Here is a 22,450-nt window from a genome sequence, read left to right on the forward strand (position 1 = left end):
TTAAAAAATCTATTTTAAATCTATTATTTTTCACTTGGGATTCAGAAATACAATGAATATATCAGTCACTTTTTATTATTATTTTGTAGATAAAAGCGCAGTGTTTGCTTTTAAGTACTAGTAATGTAAGAGAAGTGCCTCTTCGTGAGTGCTGTAACTTGTACTATGGGTTCCCTGAATGGTGAAAATGTGAGTTCCCGGGAGAGCTGCCCGACGCTGTTCACCACTGTCTGGTTGCACAAGAGTTACTGAGCAGGTTAGTGTGAGCACTGCATCGGGACTTTGTCTGTCTGCCACCACTGGGGCATCGTGCCATCTTTGTGGTGGAGTGGAGCCCCAGGCTTGACAAATTCCGTGCCCTACAACCCAGTGAGCCCTTTTTTGACCCTTGCATTTGTGGTATCACTAGCAACAGTGACAATCGGTGAGCTCATGCCAACTCTTGCAGCCAATATCCAGGTCAGAGTTTGATTGCTTTCGGCCAAAGGCTGTTGCTTGGCTTGTAGTAGCATGGACCTGAGACCAGAACCTCTAGGCAATTACTCAGCATGGCCAGTGTGGCAGTAAAGCCATGTGAAAAGATGAGGTCTTTTAAGGTCGTATTGCCAATGGTTTCTGTATACTGGAACTGGGTGATTCTTTCTTTTTGACCTGGGTGATTCTTATGAGCAACTACAAGTACGTGTTGCTTCCTTGAGTTGGCTGTGTGAACAGAACGTTCTCTGTAGGCGTTAGTAGGTGGCGGGGGGGCGGTCAGGCCTGAGAAGGACATTGAGGCTGAGGGAGACAAGCAAACATTGGGATGGTGTTAAAGTCACTGGCAGAGGAAAAATTGAGAAAGCATCAAGAATTGGAATATAAATGACGGCAGTGAAGGAATCAAGGAATGGATGTCTTGGGGGTATGGTTGTTCATGGAATGTGTCCATCAGGTCTGTGATTAAACCAGGGTCAAAAACTTCATACAGTTAGCTGCGAAAATACTCATGAAGGGGGGAGTTGGTTATAGAGGTCACCTATTTAACTTATTAAATTTTATTGTATATCGGAGGAAAACTTTTAATGTATGGATCTGTTACGTATGCTCATTGTTATACCTGTTATTAGAGAAGCTTTCACGTATTTTTTTTCTTGATTCACTGCTTGACCGGTCAACTGTACATGTGGTCCTACCTCTGTTGGAAGCAGCAGATTTTAACGGGGGGAAGGGGAAAGAGGGGACCAGAGAGAACCTCTCCCTTGAGCCACAGTCCATGACGGAGGCTGGGGATTCCAGTTTGGCTGCCAAGGTCACGGGTTACTCTGGGCTGGTGGTGAACCAAGTGGTGGCACAGCCGCTGCATTCCTTGTGCTCACGTTCACGACTGACACCAGGTTCTGTGAGCTGACATGATTGTACAGCACTTCCTGTCCATTGTAGAGGCGGCAGAAGTCACCAGAGCATCCTGTGTTTGCCCCGCAGGTGTAGACAGGCCCGGTCAATCAGGAGGCCGGGCCCAGTCATGCTCCTCTCAGCCAGGCTGCTGGAAATAGCTCGAAGGCCTGCGGAGGTGCAGTGGCGATGGCAGGCAGGGCGGGTGTGTCACACCGTCCTCTTGCCCCCCGTTGCTCACCCAGTCGCCGCTTGCTGCCCTTCGGCTGCTCTTCATCTCCCTTCCCCTCTATCTCCTGTTTACCCTTGATTCAGTTACTTGTGGATTTTCTGCGAAGGAACAAGGAAGCAGGACCTCAGCACCAAAAAGTCATGGCCCCTTGGCTGAAGCAGTCCAGCCCAGACTTCCCCCACTGCCGGGCTGTTACAGCTTCGTGGGCCTGTTGGGTGTCAGATGGAACTTGGGGTACTTGTGAAAGTTTCTGACATATAACTTGAAAGTTGATTTGTGTCACCTTATAGACTTATCGCTCCTTCCACTTTTAAAACCCTATAATTTTCCTTTACGTGTGTGTGATTGTCCCTATAGCAGACACTGGCTGCGTGCATGCCGATGTGAAGGATTTATTCTGTGGCTAATTGATTGGAGCAGGGCCGCCCAGTGGCCAGCACGTAAGGAAACAGTTCATAGGGTACCAAAGGCAGCTTCTAGAGTATGAGTCCGAACACTTCCTCAAATGAAATCAGCAAACGTCTACTGACTGCTTGCTCTATGTGCTAGATGCTGTGGGGAACGTCAAAAGCAAAAAGGATCTCTTCAAGGAAGGAACATCCATTCTAACTGGAGAAGCTGTTAGGGATGCATTAAGGATGTGGTGGGAAGAGTACTGAGCTGAGAGGGAGGAGGAGGGAGTCGGGAGTGTTGAATCCTGGCCCAAGTTCTACCGATAACCATCTGATCCCCTGGGCAAAGTACTTTCCCTCAGTACTTACTTTATAAAAAGGGAATCGGACTGGATAATCCCTAAGACTTTCTATAGATTGGTTCACAAACAAATGGGTTCAAAAGGTAAACAACAGTACAAGGCAGTAATAGGATTCCAGAAGACGTTACCTTCTCTTTTGCCAGATGAAGTATGCATATAATAGTTACTATTATGTGTAAATGATACATATATTTATACTGTATAACTATACTAGTTATGACTATAGACCAGTATTTCTCAAAGTAGGGTCCTTGGACCAGCAGCATCAGCATTACCTGGGAGCTCGTTAGAAATGCAGATTAAGGGCCCCACCCCAGACCTACTGAATCAGAAGCACTGGGAATGCAGCTCAACACTTTGTGTTTTAATAATCCCCGCTCCCCCGGAGGTTGTCACGCCCACTAAACTTTGTGGGCTCTAGGAATTCGGGGCGGCGGTTCTCAAACTTGGCTGCACATTAGATTCCTCTGGGGGAACACGGGGGGCACCGAGACGTTACTAGTTGCTCTGGCTCCCCAGGTGCAGCCAATTTGAGAATCACTGGTGTAGGGACGGTGGCGTGCACCCGAGCGCCTGTTACTCAGTAGGGGTGACAGAGCTCAGAGGCACGGAGTCAGCCAGAACCAGAGCTGAGTGTGGGAGAAGGGGAAAAGTGGGTTCGAGTATGACTGGAAGGCCTTGAATTTCATGCTAGAAATTTGGCCTTTAGATTACAATGGAGGAAAGTTGGGGGGAAAGGGAATGAGCCGTTCAAGGTGGTACATTCGAAAGGTTATTCTGGCGGTTCTATGAAGACGGGAGTGCGTCCATAGTCAGGAAGTCTGGTGAAATAGTCTAGGTGTGAAGTAATCATGAACCAAATTACGAGTGTAGAAATGTGATTAGAAGGAAGAAAAAGTAGGAAAGCTCTCTTGCAGGACAGATGGCTAGGATTTGGTGATAGCTGTGGGGTGAAGGCAGGGTTAGAATGAGGCTTTGGCTCAGGAGTTCCTCTCTTCTGGGACAGCCAGTGCTCTCCAGATGCAGCTATCAGAATGGTCACGTTTTATGCATCTGTACTTATCCTTTGTCCCTCATTGCTTTGATTTTGGAGTTCTAATTTGGGGGGTGTGTATTCCCCAGTGACTTACAGAAAGACACAAATTATAGTTGTCCACAAAGCTACCCATGGTCATCGGGGCGGGGCGGGGGGGGGAAATCCTGTTTCTCTTGATGAAAGAATGCTTGGAGTTGTGGGAAAGTTGTAAACTTGGCAATGACTAATTCAAGCCTATCAGTCAATTAAGTGAATTTTTATTTTATCGTTTGTTTTATTTGGGAACCGTTGTAATAGTCACTGAAAGAACATCAATCTCCATATTTTTAAAACAAAACGAAAATACCATTGAACATTAGGGCAAAGGGCAAGAATTTCGAGGTTTTACCTTTTGACTTTAGCAAATGTTTGCTGCTCCATTTTTCTTGCTGGATTTCACCATTTAATTTGTTTTTGGTTTGGGGCTTTTGGGGTTTTTTTTGCATTGTTCCAACTTGTTCCTCATGCCTGATCATTTTAGTTCCCTTTATTCTGTTATTGATGGCTTTTTTATTCCTAAGTATTCTTAATGTTTTAGTTTTTTGTTTGTTTTTCTCCTTTTCTTTAGTCTTATAAAGCTCATTAGCCAGCAGTTATGTAAAGACATATGCAGAAAATACGTATAGTCTGGGTTTTTTCTAACCTTTTGACCCCTTCACCCATTTCCCCACCCCCTGCCTCTGGCAACTGCCAATCTGTTCTCTGTACCGATGAGCTTGTTTTTTGTTTTTTAATTTTTAGATGCTGTGTATAAGAGAGATCATGCGGTATTCGTCTTTCTCTGACTAATTTCACTTAACATAATGCCCCGGAGGTCCATCCATGTTGTTGCAAATGGCAAGATTTCCTTCTTTTTATGTCTGAGTAGCATTCCATTGCGTATACATGTACTGCATCTTCTTTATCCATTCATCCATTGATAGGAACACGGGTTGTTCCATATCGTGGCTATTGTAAGTAGTGCTGCAGTGAACATGGGGGTGCAGATATCTCTTTGAGTTAGTTTCTTTGGATAAATACCCAGAAACAGAATTGCTGGATTATATGGTAGTTCTGTTTTTTTAATTGTCAGAGGAACCTCCATACTGTTCTCCATAGTGACTGCACCAATTAACATTCCCACCAACAGTGTAAGAGGGTTCCTTTTTCTCTGCATCCTTGCCAACACTTGTTATTTGTGGTGTTTTGATAATAGCCATTCTGACAGGTGTGAGGTGGTATCTCATTGTGGTTTTGATTTGCATTTCCCTGATGATTAGTGATGTTGAGCATCTTCTCATGTACCTGTTGGCCATGTGTTTGTTCTTTGTGAAAATGTCTATTCAGCTCCACTGCCCATTTTTTAAATTGGATTGTTTATTTTGATTGAGTTGTATGAGATCTTTGTATATTTTGGATACTAGTTCCTGATCAGATACATGATTTGCAAATATTTTTCTCCCATTCCGTAGATTGCCTTTTCATTTTGTTTATCATTTCCTTTGCTGTGCAGAAGCTTTTTTATTTGATATGGTCCCACTTGATTATTTTTGTGTTTGTAGCAAAAGTATTCTTCATGTTTTAGTGTGCCAGTTAAAAAGGAACGCGTATATCTTTATTTCTTATCCCCCCTTTGTGACCACAAATTCTGTAAATTTGCATCCAGAAATGGCCCATCGAAATTTCTCCTTAGAGCTTATTGGGGGCCTGGTGGGCACACTGCTTACCTTTCATCCTTTTGTTAGTTTACAGGTTGTGCCATATCTGGAAGGAAAGACCTTTTATTACTAGTTGCAAACCTGTAACAGCAAATTTGATATTTTAAAGTGTTCCATATATTCCAACGCAATATTTTAAAATGGTCACCACTCTAACTTTGGAAAAGTTGTGCACTTTTTAGTCTTCTGAAGGAACTATAAAAATCTAAGGATGACTCTAGAAGGATCACAACTTGAAATGTGTAGTATATCTAGTAGATACCTTTTAAAAATATAACCTCTCTTTTCCCAGACTGAGTAAAGATAAAACCTTTCTCTTTGCAAATTTTGAAGAATATTATATCATATAAAATAATAGATGTAGAAACTTGTGTGGAATAAATGGTCTTCCAGACATAGTATAGAGTATATTATACTCAGTCTAAGGACACAAAATTAGACTTTATTATATTTCTATAACATAATATCCTCTTGGATTTTGTTTATTAAGTTAATGTGCTGGTAAAGACTCGATGTTGCAGATCCTGATTATGTTGAAATTATTAAAATGAGGCATCTTTTATCTGAACCATTTATTTATACCAATTAATTATTTTGCCGGATAAGAGCCACTTTATCAGTTCTTCTGCTAAAGGAAAGAAGTCAGTGGCCATCTCGTTTGTATTTCCTGTTGCGTGTTATGGTAACATTTCAAATGTGTTTTTGGATGGTGCAAATGCCGATGTCTCTAACGACCATAGCAGCGTAAGCATTTGAATCGAAGCAGGATAAATGAGAAGTCTAAGCGGCTGCTCAGTACCATCACAACCATCAGTAATTAAGAAGATATTTGGGGTTCACTGCTCTTTGGTTTCTTAGGTAGGAGAGAATATTCTGAAGGACATGATTAAGGAATGGTTACCATGACAATCGCATTCAAAGAGTTAGAGGAGACAGTGAATCTGTGGGGCTCATCCATTTTGATTGATTCAACTGGTCTTTTAGATTCATTCAAACAGCTGTTGTCTCTGGATTTTATTTTCCACGTAATTCACCCAATTGATTGGTGATTTGGGGATCATTTAAGCTTGGCTGTCCATAGTGATACGATTGACAGTGTCTGTGACCAAAATACCATTGTTAAACCTGAAGGAGAATGATTGTGTGTGTTAAATGTCACTAGAACACAGCTTCTGGCTTCTGGAATAACATAAATGGTTTGTCTAATTTCACTTATTAATTCTGTCAGGGTGGGATAAGATTAACGTGATTTATTTTAAAGCATGACTGACCCCAAAGTATTTGGGTCTTATTTTGGATTACTTTGCTGTCATCACATTTTACCCAGTGTGTTTGGCTGCTGTTCTGTTTTTACTCTTTGACTTGCGCAATATCATCAACACAATTTGTGTTATGTCTGGTCGGAGCCACAGTTACACACTGCAGATTGAAAAGTGTACACAACTCTACGGCTCTGAGTGCCTTTATCCCCAACTCAGTGTTAAGCAGGACACAGTAACGTGAACTGGACGTAGAAATGCTGTTAAAATCTTGCTGTACGTTTTTATCTCTCTTTGTGGGCTAGTTCTTGATGGTCAAACTCTGAACTGTGCAACTCAAGACTCCTCTGGCAGGGGCCCAAGTTGGACCCCCATGCGAGAGCTCTGCCTGCTCAGCCTTTGGGCCTTTCTCTCTTCTGCCCTCTAGAGGCCATCAGGGAATATGACATTCAAGGACTTCCTCTGCGAGGGAGAGCCGGCATCTTGGTGCGGTTACTAGATGCCAAGTTCTCTGGCCTCCCCTGGCCCCATCAAAGCCTGAATTTGCAGAGGTAGGGAGCAGACAGAGAGAAGGAAGGGAAGGTACTGGCAGGGTTGGGGTCTCAGGGAGGAAGCTCTTCTGGTTCTTTAGAGAACGGGATTCCTTCAAGTAGAGCCCAGCGTGTATCAAATCCATCTCTAGGAAAAATTGGTTCTGGAAGGGTGAGTAAAATGGACTAGTATAATAAGGCTAGAGTGTGATGGACTCAGGTTCAGAGTTTAAGTTGGGTTCGCTCTAAGTAGGGGTATATTTGGGGCCAGGTGTCTGTAATAGTAGTGTTAATTATGTATCTGGTATTCGGTGAGTACCTTGTATGCCTGAGGCCTTGTTAAGTGCTTTACATGCACTGCCCTGTTGCCACCTTACAGCCTCTCTGTGAGGTCAGCTAACATGAGGTTCGCAGAGGTTGTACAGTTAGTATGAGGCGGGGCCATATGTGAACCCAGGCAGTCTGACTCTGGCGCCCTTGCTATGAACAGCTGTGCCATGCTGCATTCTCCCCGCAGCTGCATGAAAGGGTGTGGCACCTTCTAGAAACTGAGTTCTGTGTGAGTGGGGTGTGGGTGGTGGGAGAAGAGACTTAGCCAAGGCTTTTGTGTGTACATACCATGCTGAGTCCCGGGAGACAGAAGAGAAAGCAGGGATTTCTGTCCCTGTCACCAAGAAACTTAAAGTCCTGTAAGACAAATGAGGTCTAATATAAAACCAATGCTGCATTATTCATATGATAGAATAAGAAAATATTATCTCTACTTAAGTATAGGTGGGAAGGGGACTAGAAGGTATTCTATTGGAGTCAGTCACTTTCAAGCGTTTGCTTTTGAAAGTTAGCTCTTTGTCGCTGGCACAAATTTGCCTTCCTCTGGGCTTTTTTTTTTTTTTTGCGGTACACGGGCCTCTCACTGTTGTGGCCTCTCCCGTTGCGGAGCACAGGCTCCGGACGCGCAGGCTCCGCGGCCATGGCTCACGGGCCCAGCCGCTCCACAGCATGTGGGATCTCCCCGGACCAGGGCACGAACCCGCGTCCCCTGCATCCGCAGGCGGACTCTCAACCACTGCGCCACCAGGAAAGCCCCCTCTGGGCTTTTGATCTGGTGGACAAGACCCCTGTCCCTATAGTCAGCAGACTTGTCCATTTCAAGTTTGGAAGAGTTGTCTTCAACTGTGACAGTTGTCATTAAGGTCTCTAAACAGATGAACCCATTAGCCTATTGAACTAACTGGACCAGTTACTTATTTTCCCATTAACAGTAAAAAAAAAAAAAAAAAAAAATCTCTCACCCGCTGCTTGTTCGATGATCAGCCTGGAACCGGTTGGTTGGGGCGCGGGGGGCAGTTATGAGCCTGGTTATAATCCTTGGTTTATGTTTGCCTTATTTCATTGGGTGGATGCTTCTTGAGCGCCTCCTGTGTTCCAGGCACTGTTCTGGGTGTGGGAATAGAGCAGTGAACAGAGGAGACGGGGCTGGGGGGGGCCCTCCTCTCTGGGAGCTGTCTTCTCCTCAGATTTCATTTGCTCGTGTACATTTTACAGTTCATATAAAAGTGCCTTTGGTGTGAGTTTCAGGATTTCACACGTTGGGGATGATACAGTGATCACACTGCCTTTCTCCTTAGCCCCAGCCAGTCCTTTCTGAATGATGGGGGGTGGCTAAGGTGGTCATGCCAGCGTGCCCGTGGGGAGGCCTCGCGGGTGCGGAGAGGGCAGCGTGTCAGGGTATATACCGTCTTTGTGTCGTGATGGGAAAAGCACAGGGCACACCTGTTTCCTAGGCATGCCTACCAGCCTGCATCCTAATCCTGTTGTTGATTGGAGATAACTTCAGTGGTCGCAAGGCACCTCATCTCCATGGCAACACCTCTAAATATTCCTCTGGTGACTTGTGCTCTACATTCTGTCTGGATCTGAGCCCTCCTGTGGCAAAATATTCTAGAGCTGTTAAAAGAGGGGGGGAAAAAAGGCTCAACTAATAAATCTATTCTAAACGACTGAGTCATTTGTTTTGATTACCCGGGTGATTGCCAAATGTTAATTTAAAACTGAAATAGGCCATGAGCTCACTCCGCTAACAATGCTGAGTGTTTGAGCTAATACAGCTTGATAATGAGGGGGCCAGATCCACTGCCGGTGCGAATGTTATATGATAAACAGACATTTGGGGAAATATGCAGAGCATCTTGGCAGTTTTCCTTTAGCTCTAAGGGTTGTAAATACAAAGCAGAACGTGTTACCGTGAGCCATTTCAAAGGAAGTTGATTTTTGTTTTTGTTTTTTAGGAATTTCTAACTTTTCTTCTGAAAAGGTAACTTGACCTCTTGATTCTCATTGTTTCCTAACTTAGGTACGTTGGAGGTTGTTGTCAGCTGCGTCCCGCCCTCACTGAATACATCCCGTTCTGCACACATCCAGTGTGAGGTAAGTTTTCCGAATCGCCACACATTCTTAACACTGATCTCCACCTCCTGGTGTGTGGTGTTAGGCTCAACGTTGTACAAAGATCTCTGTCTGTACCGTAGCCTTGAAGGGGGTTTGTTTTAATTGAGCTGAGCGACATCACCGCTTACCCTAGATACTGGGTCTCTGGGGAATGCCTTTTCAAGGGCAGACACATCTCATTTGCTTTTCATTTGGGGGCATGGAATGTGAATGTGGCAAGCACAGCAGGATGGTCAGAGGCCTGCTTGAGGGTGTAGCTCTGCTCGTGCTGCTGCGTGAACAGTAGGGAGCAGGAAAGCCGCATGGAGCAGACCCTGGGCCGAAGCCCCGCAAGGCTGGGCCGCCCGGCCAGCTGTCAGGACTCTTCCGCCTGGGGTGAGCCGAGCCGACCTGTGGAGCTGCCACTGCAGAACCTGGTGATTTGGAGTGTTTCCATGGAGCCACACTAACGTGGGCCGCCAGATCTTTTTTCTCGCTAGGACTAAAGTTCTAAGCGCAGCCGCGTGGGTGTGAGCAGTGGGGCGCGCCGGGCCTTCCATTTAACATGCCCTGGATAGGCATCCTCCGTCCTCTTCCTTTCGCCTCGGCGGCTTCTGGACACTCTGTGATGGTGCCGGCTTACTCATTTCTCTCTCTTGAGAGGTGGGGGACGTTCACCTTTGGATGTGGAAAGGAAGAGAGTCTGCAAGACGGTTCCTCCAGGCACAGTGTAAGGCGCCACGGTCTTTCTGCTTTCCTGGGCCCCAGTCTCCTTGTGTTTATAAGAGAGGTGGTGACATTTGCTGCACCGGACCACTCAGGATTTCCACTTGCATCCATCGAAAGGTTGCTGCGTTTTTGCCTTCGCCTCCACCCCGCCCCATTCCATGCTCAGTCCCACATTCAATGTAGGGCCTTTTATTTCAGTTAGGGTTGATGCTTCCTAGGTGGTGAGAGTTGCCTTTCTTACATCTACTTGATGCAGGATTCTCCAGAGATTTTAAAATATATATGCAAGTATATTATATTAAATCCTAAATACGACTATAAAATATAAACCCTAAAGAGTGAAAAAGTAGGACAGCTTTTTAGAAGTGTTTAATCTGAATTTGATCAATTTCATCCATAACGATGGTCGCTGGCAGTCGTTCCCGGGGCCTGGGGCTTTAAACTGGCCCTGTGACAAAAGCTTCGGCAGTTTCTCTCAGCTGTCAGCCTCAGTCGGCTCTTCCATCTTCAGATTTAAGCCCTGGCATTACTATCATCCACAGCCTTCACTTAAAAGGGTTGTTTTCAAACTTTTTTTTAAATGATAAAAGCCTGTCTTCAAATAAAAACATGAGGTCTAAAACCCCAGCAGAGAATACCCAACCAGAACTGCCTGGGCTCAAGTAGGAGGCTGCGACCCTTCTCCTCCAAGGAGCCCTAGGGCAGTTGAAAAGCAGTGCCCTGTTTAAGGAGCAGAGGTTTCCACTCTGTGCCCTTTCACAGCTCTTACTTTTATTTTTCCACAGCAAGAGAGACTAGATTGTTTAAGGACATACACAGATGAGTTAAAAACATCCTCCCATCAACTGAGTTGGAAATGCTGGCCAGGTGAACCTTGGCCATTCGCATGCATTGTTTGCCCTTAGTTATTCCACAGCAGTCTGCAGCCTTGACAAACTCTTGTCAGTAAGAAAACTTTAATAGAAACTATGTGTACAAGACTGTATTCCTAAAATGGAACATTTTAATTTGAAGTCCTTTGAACACACATTTGAAGTGGTTTTGTGATATTAAGAATACCTCAATGACATCTTTAATTTGACCAAAACTTAGCATCTTTGGGTTTTCTTTTAGAACAGTGAGTTTCTCAAGTGAGTTAATGAAATAGAATCCATTAAATTCTGTTTCACCGTGACAGAAATCTATGGGATTGATGTAACACAGTTCAACAGTCACGATGCAGTGGTATCTTATGATCTTTCTTCATTTCTTTCATTCATTCATTCGTTCAGCCCTACTGTGGACTAGGCCAGGAATGTAGGAGTGAGCAAAACAAAAAGAATGTGATACATTTTCGTCTGATATTCTTCAAGTATAGGACATCCCTAGATTACTTTCCTTTTGCAGAAGAGGAAACTGAAAATTGATTTTCCTATTTAAATTAAATTGCCCAGTATTGAGTAAACCAGTATGGGTTCAGGCGTACAAACCAAAGCCCCTGTCTCCAGTCTGCTCCTTGAGCCTGTGAATTATGCCCCCTCCGTATAAGCGTGTGCAAATAATAAAGGATGCCTTAATTCCTGGGGATGCAGCTGTGCCTGGGACCCAAATGCCCCCCAAATGAAAACAAATGTAAACTGTATATTTCACACTCTAGTTTTTTAAAGTTTATTTGGAAAAATTGGACAGTTTAGGAAAATGGACTCTGCAGTTTCCACATGAGGATATATATTTTTTAATGGTAATGTGTCCCGTTTTATGTTCAGTACAGCATTTATCACAGGTAAACTTTATAATTCAGGGACTTGAAATTGTTCCATTTGGCTGCCCTTTAGGTATGGAATTACTTGGAACAAAAACTTGAACACAACATAATTCTTAATGCGTACTTGAGCTGGGTACTCTACGTATTTGTTTTTGTAGTAGAGACGATATTGTTAATGAGACATTTATTTCACATCTAGGAAATATTTGTATCATTGACATATGGTCACTTTCATGATTGATTTGGCAGTTTTTAATATTCACAAAACAAAATTTTTAAAAGCAGTAGTCATAGTTATTTGATTTGTACCATTGATCTTTTTTTTTTCTTTAACTTGGTTGACTTTTTTTTCCCTAACATCTTTATTGGAGTATAATTGCTTTACAGTGTTGTGTTAGTTTCTGCTTTATAACAAAGTGAATCAGTTATACATATACATATGTTCCCATATCCCCTCCCTCTTGCGTCTCCCTCCCACCCTCCCTATCACACCCCTCTAGGTGGTCACAAAGCACGAGCTGATCTCCCTGTGCTATGGGGCTGCTTCCCACTAGCTGTCTATTTGACATTTGATAGCGCATATATGTCAGTGCCATGTACCATTGATCTTGACGTGACCTCTCTTCTTGGTGCACGGATGGGTCACACAGGCTTAAAGAGTTTGGAAACCGTCCCTCTGGAGCCAAGGTCTGAAACTGGTGGGCTGGATCTGGCACACAGAGGGGGTTCCTTTAAAATTTTAAGTGAATTGCCAAGCATTTAGAAATTGAGAGATTTCACATTTTTTAAAAAATGCAGATTTTCATCTTCTCTTGAGATATCAGAAGATCTGACAGCATGGAGCCTGCATTCCTGTTGGGCAATGCTAGGCTGGGGCCAATAGCCGCTGGATCTTTAGACAGAGCATGAACTCTGAAACTTGCCACGGTCGCCAGCGCTGTGTTTATCTCCTTGACACTAAGGACAAGGGTCAGGTGCCATTATCTGAATGTCTTACTCATTTGTAAGACCTGCTTGGCTCTTACGTGCATGTGACTTTTCAATCCCAGGACTGGGTGAAATTGCGACTACAAAGTTAGAGCCATCCTTCCTTTCAAAACCTCAGCATGTGAATTTTCAGGTGCATGGTATGCTGGGTGATGTTCATTTGAAGGGGGTACCTTAAAAGCGTTGAGGGTAGACATCTGAGGGGAGGGATACCTTCTGATGGTGCCTGATTCAGAGCAGGGGCGTCAGCAGAGCTGGGGGGAATGCCGTGGTCTACGTCAGTGCTTTTCAGCCTTTAACATGTAGACTCCGGTGCAGCAGGTCTGGAGGCAGGCCTGAGGTTCTGCAGTTCCAACAAGCAGCTGCTCGTACCATGGCTACTCTGAGGACTCGCCTCTTTGAGTGGCGAAGGGGACTCTACCCTAAAGCAGTCCTAAGAAAGAGCAGTCATGCAGTGGTGGTTCTAAATATCTCTTCCTTGGGCCTGAGAAAGAGAAGGAGATCTTAACCAGGCTCTTTGGGGTTGAATCTTCATTAACAAACCTGGGTTCACTTCTGGTTGCAGCAGGATAATTTTTTTTAGTTAATTATTTTTAATACAACACAGCCTGTGTAAAAGAGAAGAAGTCCAACTTTTACTTTAAATCTTGTTTTAAATTAAGTGCTTCTGATAAAAAAAGCTAGATATGTTAAAGGTCAAGAATCATGAAGTAGGAATTAGAGCTTTAAATTGTATAATTATAGGAGAATATATTTATGAGAGACTCCTAGAAACTTATTTAAATAAGACCACAGAAAATAGGATAATAATCAAATCCCTGGAAGTATGATAACCTTGTAACTATAAAATGATATAAGTCAGGGGAATTCCCTGGTGGTCCAGTGGTTAGGACTCCACACTCTCACTGCTGTGGTCCCAGGTTCAATCCCTGGTCGGGGAACCAAGATCCCGTAAGCCACACGGCGCAGCCGAAAACAAAAATGAAAGAGGTCAGAAAGGAAAAGGTCAATGGAATCAAATATATAAAAATGTGCCGAGAGAGTAGATCTTAAGTATTCCCACTACACATACACAAAATGGTAACTGTGAGGTAATGGCTGTGTTAACTTGATGGCAGTAATTATTTCACAGTGTATGCGTATGTCAAGCCATCACATTGTATACCTTAAATATGTATAGTTGTTGCAATTATACTTCAGTAGAGCTGGGGAAAAAAATGCTGAAAAGGAAAACACAGAACAAAAGGAGATGCTCCATAACTGTTGGCTGAGTGAATTGTCCAGTAGGTAGACGGGTAAAAGACATTCATGTTCTATCACAGAGTAAATGAATGCATGAAAAAACGTTCAGCCTCACTGGTATGCAAAGATGAGCATATTCAAACAGCAGTGAGGTACATTTTCCATCTGTTAAGTCAACAAACACAAAAAGAAAGCCCAGTGCTAACATGGTTACCTTGGAAACAGTAAACACTTACTCATTGCTGGTAACATTGTAAGTTTGGTAAAAAGCTTTTTGGAACACTATTTGGCAGTATATGGCAAAAGTCACAAAGATTGGTACCCCTTGATCCAGTAATCCTATCTGGGGAAGTGTTCGAAGAAACGAGCTGTTCTAAGAAAAGAAAAAAGCTGTGTGTTATGGATATTCCTCACAGTGTTATTTGTAAGGATAAAAAATTAGAATTTAAGCATCCAGCGTTAGAGAAATGGTTCGTTTATTCAACAGATAGTTTTGGTTAAGTAACTATGATATCTCTGTGAAGTGGAATTCCATGAATTTGTTCAAAATTAAAATTTTGATGCCTGCAGAGCAGTATGAAAGGATCCGTATAATACAGCCTTACTAAAAAATGCAGGATGCGAAATGGTATATGTGCTCTGATTATTACCTTGTGAAGTGATGTGTACGAATGGACAAGAACTAGAAGGCACCTGGACAAATGTAAGTAGCACTCTGAGCTTTTGTTCGCGTTGTTGTCCTATTGTTCGTACATTTTGGAGGTTGAGAGTCTTCAGCTTTGACCTCCTTACATCAACGCCACATCACAAACAGTGATGTTTCCACTGATCACACAGTAGGTGCTTAGTAAATAGCTGTGAAACATGATGAGGACTCCTGCTCAGGGCCTAAGCGCTGAGTTCCAGTGGTATTCTTCCTTCTTGATTGCTTTGTTCCACCATCCCGAGCCCCCCTTTTGCCTCCTGTGGTCGGTGGAGAGGCATCTTGGTGTCCCACGTGACAAAGTGTAAATGTCTGTCTCGGAGCTTCTCATTGACGTGCAGCAGGGCTGGGGCCCGGACCTTCGCGTGCCCGGGTTCCATGTTTGCTGCAGTAGAGCCTCGGTGGAGCCGCGAGGAAGGACAACACCCATTTCAGCTTCTGGTTTCCTTCAGCGAAGCAGCAAACCTCCACCTCAGTGTCCTGAGCCTTCTCCCAGCGCCCCCTCCCCTCCAGTTGTGTTTCCCATCTCCCTGCTCTCAGTATACTTTTCTCCTTTAATTAGGTCAGTTACTTCATGTCTGTTTTTCTTTTTTGACATGGTTTCCTCTGGCTGTAGCGCCACATATTTTCCCCATTTGTCATTGCCTCTGCAGCTTCGTGTTGCAATCGTTTTTCAAGTGGAACAGAGAGCACACTGCTGAGGGGGGCAGCTCTTGACTCTTTGCCTGCCCTTTGCCTGCATGAGTGTTCCTGTTTCTTTTGGGCCTAGTTCTGTTTGGTTTTGTAGTCTTCATCGTCAGTTATGTTTGGACTGAAAGACACTTAAGTAAAAATAACGGTAAGTCAGAGAGATGTCTGGCAAAGGTGCAGCACATTTGTTAAGGTTGCTGGTTTATTTGTCTCCCCTGTCTCTATGGTGACTAAATCTGGGGCTGGGATTTAATGGACTTAATTTTGACCTCTTGTACGTCTCCTGACTTTCCCAGCCTCTGATATAGAAGGAATTCACTTTCACTACAGGAGAGAAATTGCCTCACTTAGAGAAAGGGTCCTAACTGGACTCTGGAAAAGCGGTATCTCCAGAGTCTTCGATTCTTCTGCTGTCTTTGATCCGAGTTCATGCAGCACTTGTAGAGAAAGTGGAGAAGTCTTCTAGATAAATATGCGCGCGCGCACACACACGCACGTTACCAGTGGCTCCAGTACGGTTCCCAAATGACCACGTGCTCTGCCACAAAGGGAGAAATGAATTCCTAATTTTACTCACATGGTGTCAGATCATCTGTTCCAAAGGACTAGTGGCATATGTTATGGACAACAGCCTTCAGGGGACTCTTTGAGTGGCCCTCACTTGCTTCCAGACATACCACCCGTCAGCCTTCCTGGCCAACCCTGGTCCTCTTCGTGAACGCTGTTTTCAACACCAAGTGCTCTCTGTCAATGGACCATAACTCAACCTGCCCCCTTGGATAAGAGTAGCATCAGAATTGGGCATGCCTCTTCTGTAGAGCCAGAAACTTTCTTGCTTTAAATAAAATATGTACACTTGAATTATGTGAGGCCATTGCCTGGTTCTGTGCTAGCCCAATTCCCGGAGTTTTAAATTCACGTAGTTGGCTACTGTCAGCAAGCCACCTGAATGAATAGTCTTTCAAGTCCTTTAAAGTGATCTCTGGGTGTTTTGTTAATCCTACTATGAGCGGTCTTTTAAGTTACTTGACCTTTTTTTTTTTTTTTTTTTTTTTTTTTTACTGTTAAGGAAATTGAGGTTCCCCAGGTCTCACATTGAAGAAAATATAGGTATCAATAATATTTCCCAGGGTCATGTCTTTATTGTTTGTTAATGTGGGTAAACTTTCAGTGAGAACTTTTTATAAGAGAATCTTTTCTAAGAATATTAAATCAATGGGAACATTGATTGGATATTACATTTTTTTTTATTTTTAAAAAGCATCTCCTTTATCCATTACAGGATTCTAAGTCTTCATGCATAGAAATGTTCGAACCATGTATCAGAGTTCAAGCGTATTAAACTGTGCCCATGGAAGTCCACAGTAAAGGTTAGGTTTGACTAGGATTCGCACGGAAGAAGTCAGGTTTGGACATTGGAATTCAGATCTAGTGTTCTGTCCATACCTAACTGATGTGAAATGAAGACATGGATCTCTGACCTCTAAGGTAGCTGGAGTCAAACCATCTTGAACTTGAGTTGGTTCAAATGATCCTTTAAAACGTTTTCTCCTCTTCCATATGATGCTTTAAGACTCACAAGGACACTCCAGTTTTAGGAAGTTTAATAATATACCCCAAATCGAGTCAGAGTGCTTTATTTAATGCTAGTGTATACTGTGTTAGTTTACTCATGGATAATTTATCTATTTGCAAGTCCTTTCATCCTCTCTAGGAACAAATTCACATGTGTGAATTTTCTTTAAAACCAAAACAAAGGAGTTAGTAAATGATTAATAAGGATTGTACAAAGACTGAGACAAGAGAAGCGACTTAAGTGCCCTTACATTCTTATTCCTCGATAAAATATTAGAGTTCAGGTCTGTCATCAAGTTCAGTTCCAGTCCAATAGGAACTTGTGAACACTTAATGCTTTTATTAAGATTTTGTAACATCATAAGACTCAATGGATATGGAAGTTGTTTGAAGATTTTCTCCATCATCAACTCTTCTATTAATAGTACAGAGACTTCAGAAGCCAACAACAGATGCTCACTTGTGAAAGAGATCCATACTTGTGAGACGAATGTTGGATACTCATAAAATTCTGGGGTTGAAACCTTGCTCATGTGCCTTATAACCGTGAACTTAGAAAATTTATGAGATTAGGGCCATAGCTAAATCATATACATTTTATTATGGTCAGTACGATAAGCATAGCTCAGGTCAAAGCTTTTTGAGAAATCAAAACGTTAAGGCCCAAAGCTGTTAACAGTGCTCGAGGAAGAGCAGCAAGTACTTTTATTCCCGTCACTGTCATTGTCATCATCATTATCATCGTATCAACCTTGTGTGTTGAAAGCCTAGTGTGGAGAACTGTGCCAATAATAGTTATAATTTATTTCCTCATCTCTTTAATTCTTAATGTTTCAGTTTTGTTTAAACAGCTCTAGGGATCGAATCAATTTAAATTTTAAAAGGAGAAAGTATATAAAAATGTACTTGGAATAGTAGCCTCATTCTCCTGCCCTGTCAACCAGATAAGCTTCCCCCTTTGTATAACATCTCTCACTGAAGGATCTCCGTTTACTGGATGAACAGTTAGTTTCTGTAACGGTTCTTCACCGAGGTAGGAAAGCGGTGGTCCTTAGGTAGTTTGGTGAGAATTTGTGGCCTTTGCGGGTCTGTGGACACCACTTAAACCGTGTGATACGTGTGTGTGATATGACCATTTTTATACCTTCTTCAGGGCTATGAATTAATAATTTACTTAAGATATTCCAAGTGTTTCTTTACCAGAACCAGTGGAGTTTTTTTCTGTGGATTCTGGTGACGGGTTTGTGGACGTGGTTCTCAGTGTACGTGCCTAGGGGATTCATGATCCATAGCGTCTTTTGCTCACTAAAGTGGTTCAAGTGCTCACTAATTGGAGAGGCTGAGTTCCACCCTTGGCACTGGGCTCACGTGATGGGTTTGAACCTGGAAGCAGCACAACATATTCTGTTATTTGTAGCCTGTCCTTTATGTTCCCAGCTGTGTCCTCTGTATCGTCAGTCCTTGTAGACTTTACATAGGATCTTGACCCGGCTCCTTTGGTCCTCTCCTGTGCGCTCTTTTTTATTACTAGGACAATCTAAGGCGCGAATTGAGTCAAGGATTTGGTTGGGGTTACTGCCCTAAATAGTGCTCTCTTTCCCCAGGAAGCTCCTTGGGAGCAAGAATTACTCATGATTTCTCTGGTGTCCTCCAAGTCATTTAGGATTTATGCCAGAGGCATTTCCTGGAGATACAGTTAATTAAATGAAAGGCATTTTATAAATTACAAACCATAGCATTACTGTGGTATTACATAGGACGATCTCAGGATCTTTGTTTGACTTCCTGTTCCTCTAATATCAGTATTCCTGACATGGTTGGAGCATATTCTTGAATAGAACAGTCCCTCCTACCTAATCCCTTATAGCATAGCATCACATTTTTCCAGCACTTTGTTATGAAGTTTTTCAGACAGACAGAAAAGTTGAAGTTATACAGTGAACACTCCTCGCCCACCACCCCGATCCTATAGGTAAACATTTTGCTAAATTCGCTTTACTACGTACCCTCCGTCCGTTGGTCCCTCTTCATTTCTTGGCTGCATTTCAGAGCAGCCCGCGGGCATCCGTACACTTTACCCCTAAACACTGCAGCATGCGTATCACTGTGTGGTTGCAGTTCTGACATTCTTAGCCCTGCTGTCAGATTTGCTAAGATTCTGACATTTATTTTGCTGGTGGCTAGGAAAGGATGGTAAGTTGAATGTGAAATAAGCTCCATTTTCAGACCCGGGGGAGTTTTGTTTCTAACGACCAGCAAGTGAACAAACACTTTGTATCACTGCCCCTTTTCTCCCACTTTACACGGTCACATTATTTGGACTGTGGAAATTTGAAAGGCCGGTCTAGGAAATAAAGTTGAGAGTCTGGTTTATATGAGTAAAAGCAGAGAATTGGGGTTGAGGATAGCGGGGCAGGAAGTTACCAGCGTGATACCGCTTACTTATACAAGGTCTCGAGAGGGTTTAGTGGCTGTTTATATCCCCCAAGGGTGGTAGATTTAATAAACACTAACAGTACAAATAGAGGGTCCTTCTAACCTTTTGGTTATATTCCGTGGAAGCCTAGAGCTCATAGAAATGTTTCAGAGGTTTCACCAACATTTAAAAATCTAACGTGAATTAGATTTCTTTAGAAGTGTATCGAGCTATTTAGAAAGCACTGATAAAAAACAACAGACAAGACTCAACTGTGTTTTGTAGTAAATTTTAACATACTGGAGAACACTTACTGAATGACTTTAAAATAAGTAAAGGTTATTCATGTCAGCTTAAAATAAAATTTTGAATAACACGTGTCATTCATCAAAGTCAGGATAATATTTCTGTTGTGGGAATAAAGACAAAAGGTCTTCAGTGAGACCATTACACTAAAGCCATGGTGTTAGGGCATCGGCCTGCAAAAGCTGAAGTTACATTTTGGTTTCCAGTTACAGTGAGCACTTATCCATCTGTTATATTTAGATTTTTTTTCTAGTACCTTTAGGAATCTGGAAACAGGCAAGTATATGCTTTCAACTTGAAACCACCATAAAAGGGGAGAGGTAGTGAAGAGGCCGGAGGCTGGCTCCAGTGTCATCCCTCTGATGGGGCTGTGTGAATGGATTAGGGAACCTTTCAAAAGGTCTCCCTCTTGGCCCATAGCTCAAACCGCTCAACACAAGTCTGAAAATGCATGGGTGCAATGGTACGGTTCGTTATGAGATTTTCAGGGCTTCTTTGATTACGCCCGCAAAGCCTTACAATGGCTCTGGCAGATTTCTTTCACTTGGAGGCCACCGTTCTCACTTTGGTCCCTTTTGTCTGGGTGGTACCACATTCTGTGCCTGTATCTAGGCCAGTACCTGCTTGTTTGTAGCTGCAGTTGATTTTTAAAATGTTTGCTTATCTGTATTTTATTTTCTCCTAACATTTTATTGTGACGATTTTCAAAGTTGAAATGATGTTGCAGTGAACACCTGTATCCCCAGCATCAATGCATATGATTTGGGGATGCATTTCAAAGTAAATGTGGCAGATTTCACCAGTCAAATAAGCTCATATATTTTACACACTTTGAGTCTGGCTTTTCGAGCATTATACAAGTGTGCCTAAATTGGCATCGAGTCCTGTGAAAGAAGCTGTCAAATAAATGCCCCCTTTTCACTGGGAAACAATTCAGGAGCCTTTCTTAAAAGTCACAGATTTTCTGGGGGACTTCCCTGGCGGTCCAGTGGTTAAGGCTCCACGCATTCACTGCAGGGGGCACGAGTTCGATCCTTGGTCAGGGAACTAAGATCCCCGCATGCTGGAGCACGGCCCGAAAACAAAAAGTCGCAGAGTTTCTGGAATTTTGGCATGGAGTTGGAAAAGAATACTGGCTTATTTTGAAATCTGAACTTTTTCGTGACTCAGACGTTGCTGACCTCTTGATAGAGAACGGGGGTTATACTTGTAAATTTTGTTTTCATCCTTGAGACAGGAGCCAGATAACTTCCAGTTCTTATAGAGAGGCAGGATCATCTTTTAAAGTGTTACAAAATACATGGTGTTGGTCACTCCAACAAAACCTGTTATATTTGGAAAACAGGGGAGCAGTTAACTAAGGACTAAATTTGGTCTATGCTGGATCCCATCCCAAACCCTGGTGTCAAGGTGTTAAGTGCAAATTATTAAAAAAAAAAAACACTCTTGTTACAGTTGGAACCGTGAGACCGTGCTGGAGATGAGAGATTTTAGTGTGTGGCTTTTACCCCCTTTATGCGGAAAGCACTCCCTCCATCCTTGCAAAGCTGCGTCGTTGTTCCCTTTACTCTCAATCCCCAGAACCTTGTCTAAACACTCTCCCTTGGCCCCAGGGGGGCTGGATGGGTGTATTTCCTTCTGGAAGTCTTCCCTCACGCTCCTGAGTTAGCTGGCGGGAGATCCCTTAAAAGCATTTCCCCCTATAGGGGCTAATCCTGCAGTTTCCACCTCAGTTCCAGCTGCTGTTGCCTGGGTAGAAGCAGATCTCTGCGATGCTGCCAATCTCTGGACCTTCCAAGAAAATTTAATGTTTAAGAACAGAAAGTTAGGAGAGAAAATCTTTGGGGCAGGGACTAGGTGGCGGGGTGTGGGTGAAGAACTGGGCGGTTAGATATATCTTAAATGTGTCAGTAGAACATGAATTTAAAAATTACCTATAGGGAGTTGTAAAACCTTAAGCAGCGCCTCCAGACAGACACGCTACTCTTTAAAACCTGTAAAAAGTCCTTGGCACCATGGAAGGGTAATGCCCTTTGGTCTTGGAAGAGACTATTAGGTTGCAGAGGTTTCAGTTCCTCTACTACCGACTTGCTCTTTGATCTCAGAATGTGGCTGACTTGTTCTGTGATGGTTTCTTTCATAAGCACCGATAATAAAACTGATTTACTGTATATAGTATAATAGGGACGTTTAAAAGTATATCTAGTTTCTGTTATAGCTCAAGTTTTTGAATGATTAACATTTAGGTATTAACATTACTCTGATTTAATTTTGTTTGAAAACTGTTGTATATGAATACTTTATATTCTGTCATTCATGTGTACAGTACCACCCTTAAGTAAGTGATATGTCCACGAATCAGTTTAGAAGGTTCATTTCCTGACTGCAAAACAAGGTGTTTAAAACACATAGAAATTGATTAGACTGTGCACCTATTGCTGGCAGGAAGGTGGAAAGTTTTCTAGATTTATGATTACGACAGGTGACAGTGTGAGCTTCTATTCTTAGTTTGACCTTGCTCCCCTCTCTGAAGGCAAGACACTTAATCTTTTTAACGTCTCGGTTTATCCGTGTGTAACACCTGTACTCTTCTTTCATGAAAACAGTACCTGGTTTATATTTGATAGCGTTTGAGGACTTGATATAGAAGGTGGCATCAGGGTTCAAATTACTCTGTAGAAACTATTTGTATGTTGAATGATAATCTTGACAA

General features: G+C 42.9%; 1 protein-coding gene and 1 non-coding gene across 3 annotated transcripts in view; both read left to right on the forward strand.

The window, feature by feature from the left end:
• The window catches only part of FHL1 (four and a half LIM domains 1), a 59,215-nt gene that overhangs the window by 14,337 nt on the left and 22,428 nt on the right, over positions 1-22,450 (forward strand). For both annotated transcript variants that reach the window (XM_029241035.1, XM_029241036.1), the window contains exon 2: positions 9,272-9,345. The gene's annotated coding sequence lies outside the window, so the exon portion shown is untranslated. The remainder of the gene's footprint in view (positions 1-9,271; positions 9,346-22,450) is intronic.
• On the forward strand, positions 13,674-13,746 carry TRNAE-CUC. The gene has a single exon. It is a non-coding gene; the product is annotated as a tRNA-Glu (tRNA).

Source organism: Monodon monoceros, unplaced genomic scaffold, assembly GCF_005190385.1.
Source record: "Monodon monoceros isolate NGI ecotype Baffin Bay Population unplaced genomic scaffold, NGI_Narwhal_1 Super_Scaffold_22, whole genome shotgun sequence".
NCBI lineage: Eukaryota > Metazoa > Chordata > Mammalia > Artiodactyla > Monodontidae > Monodon > Monodon monoceros.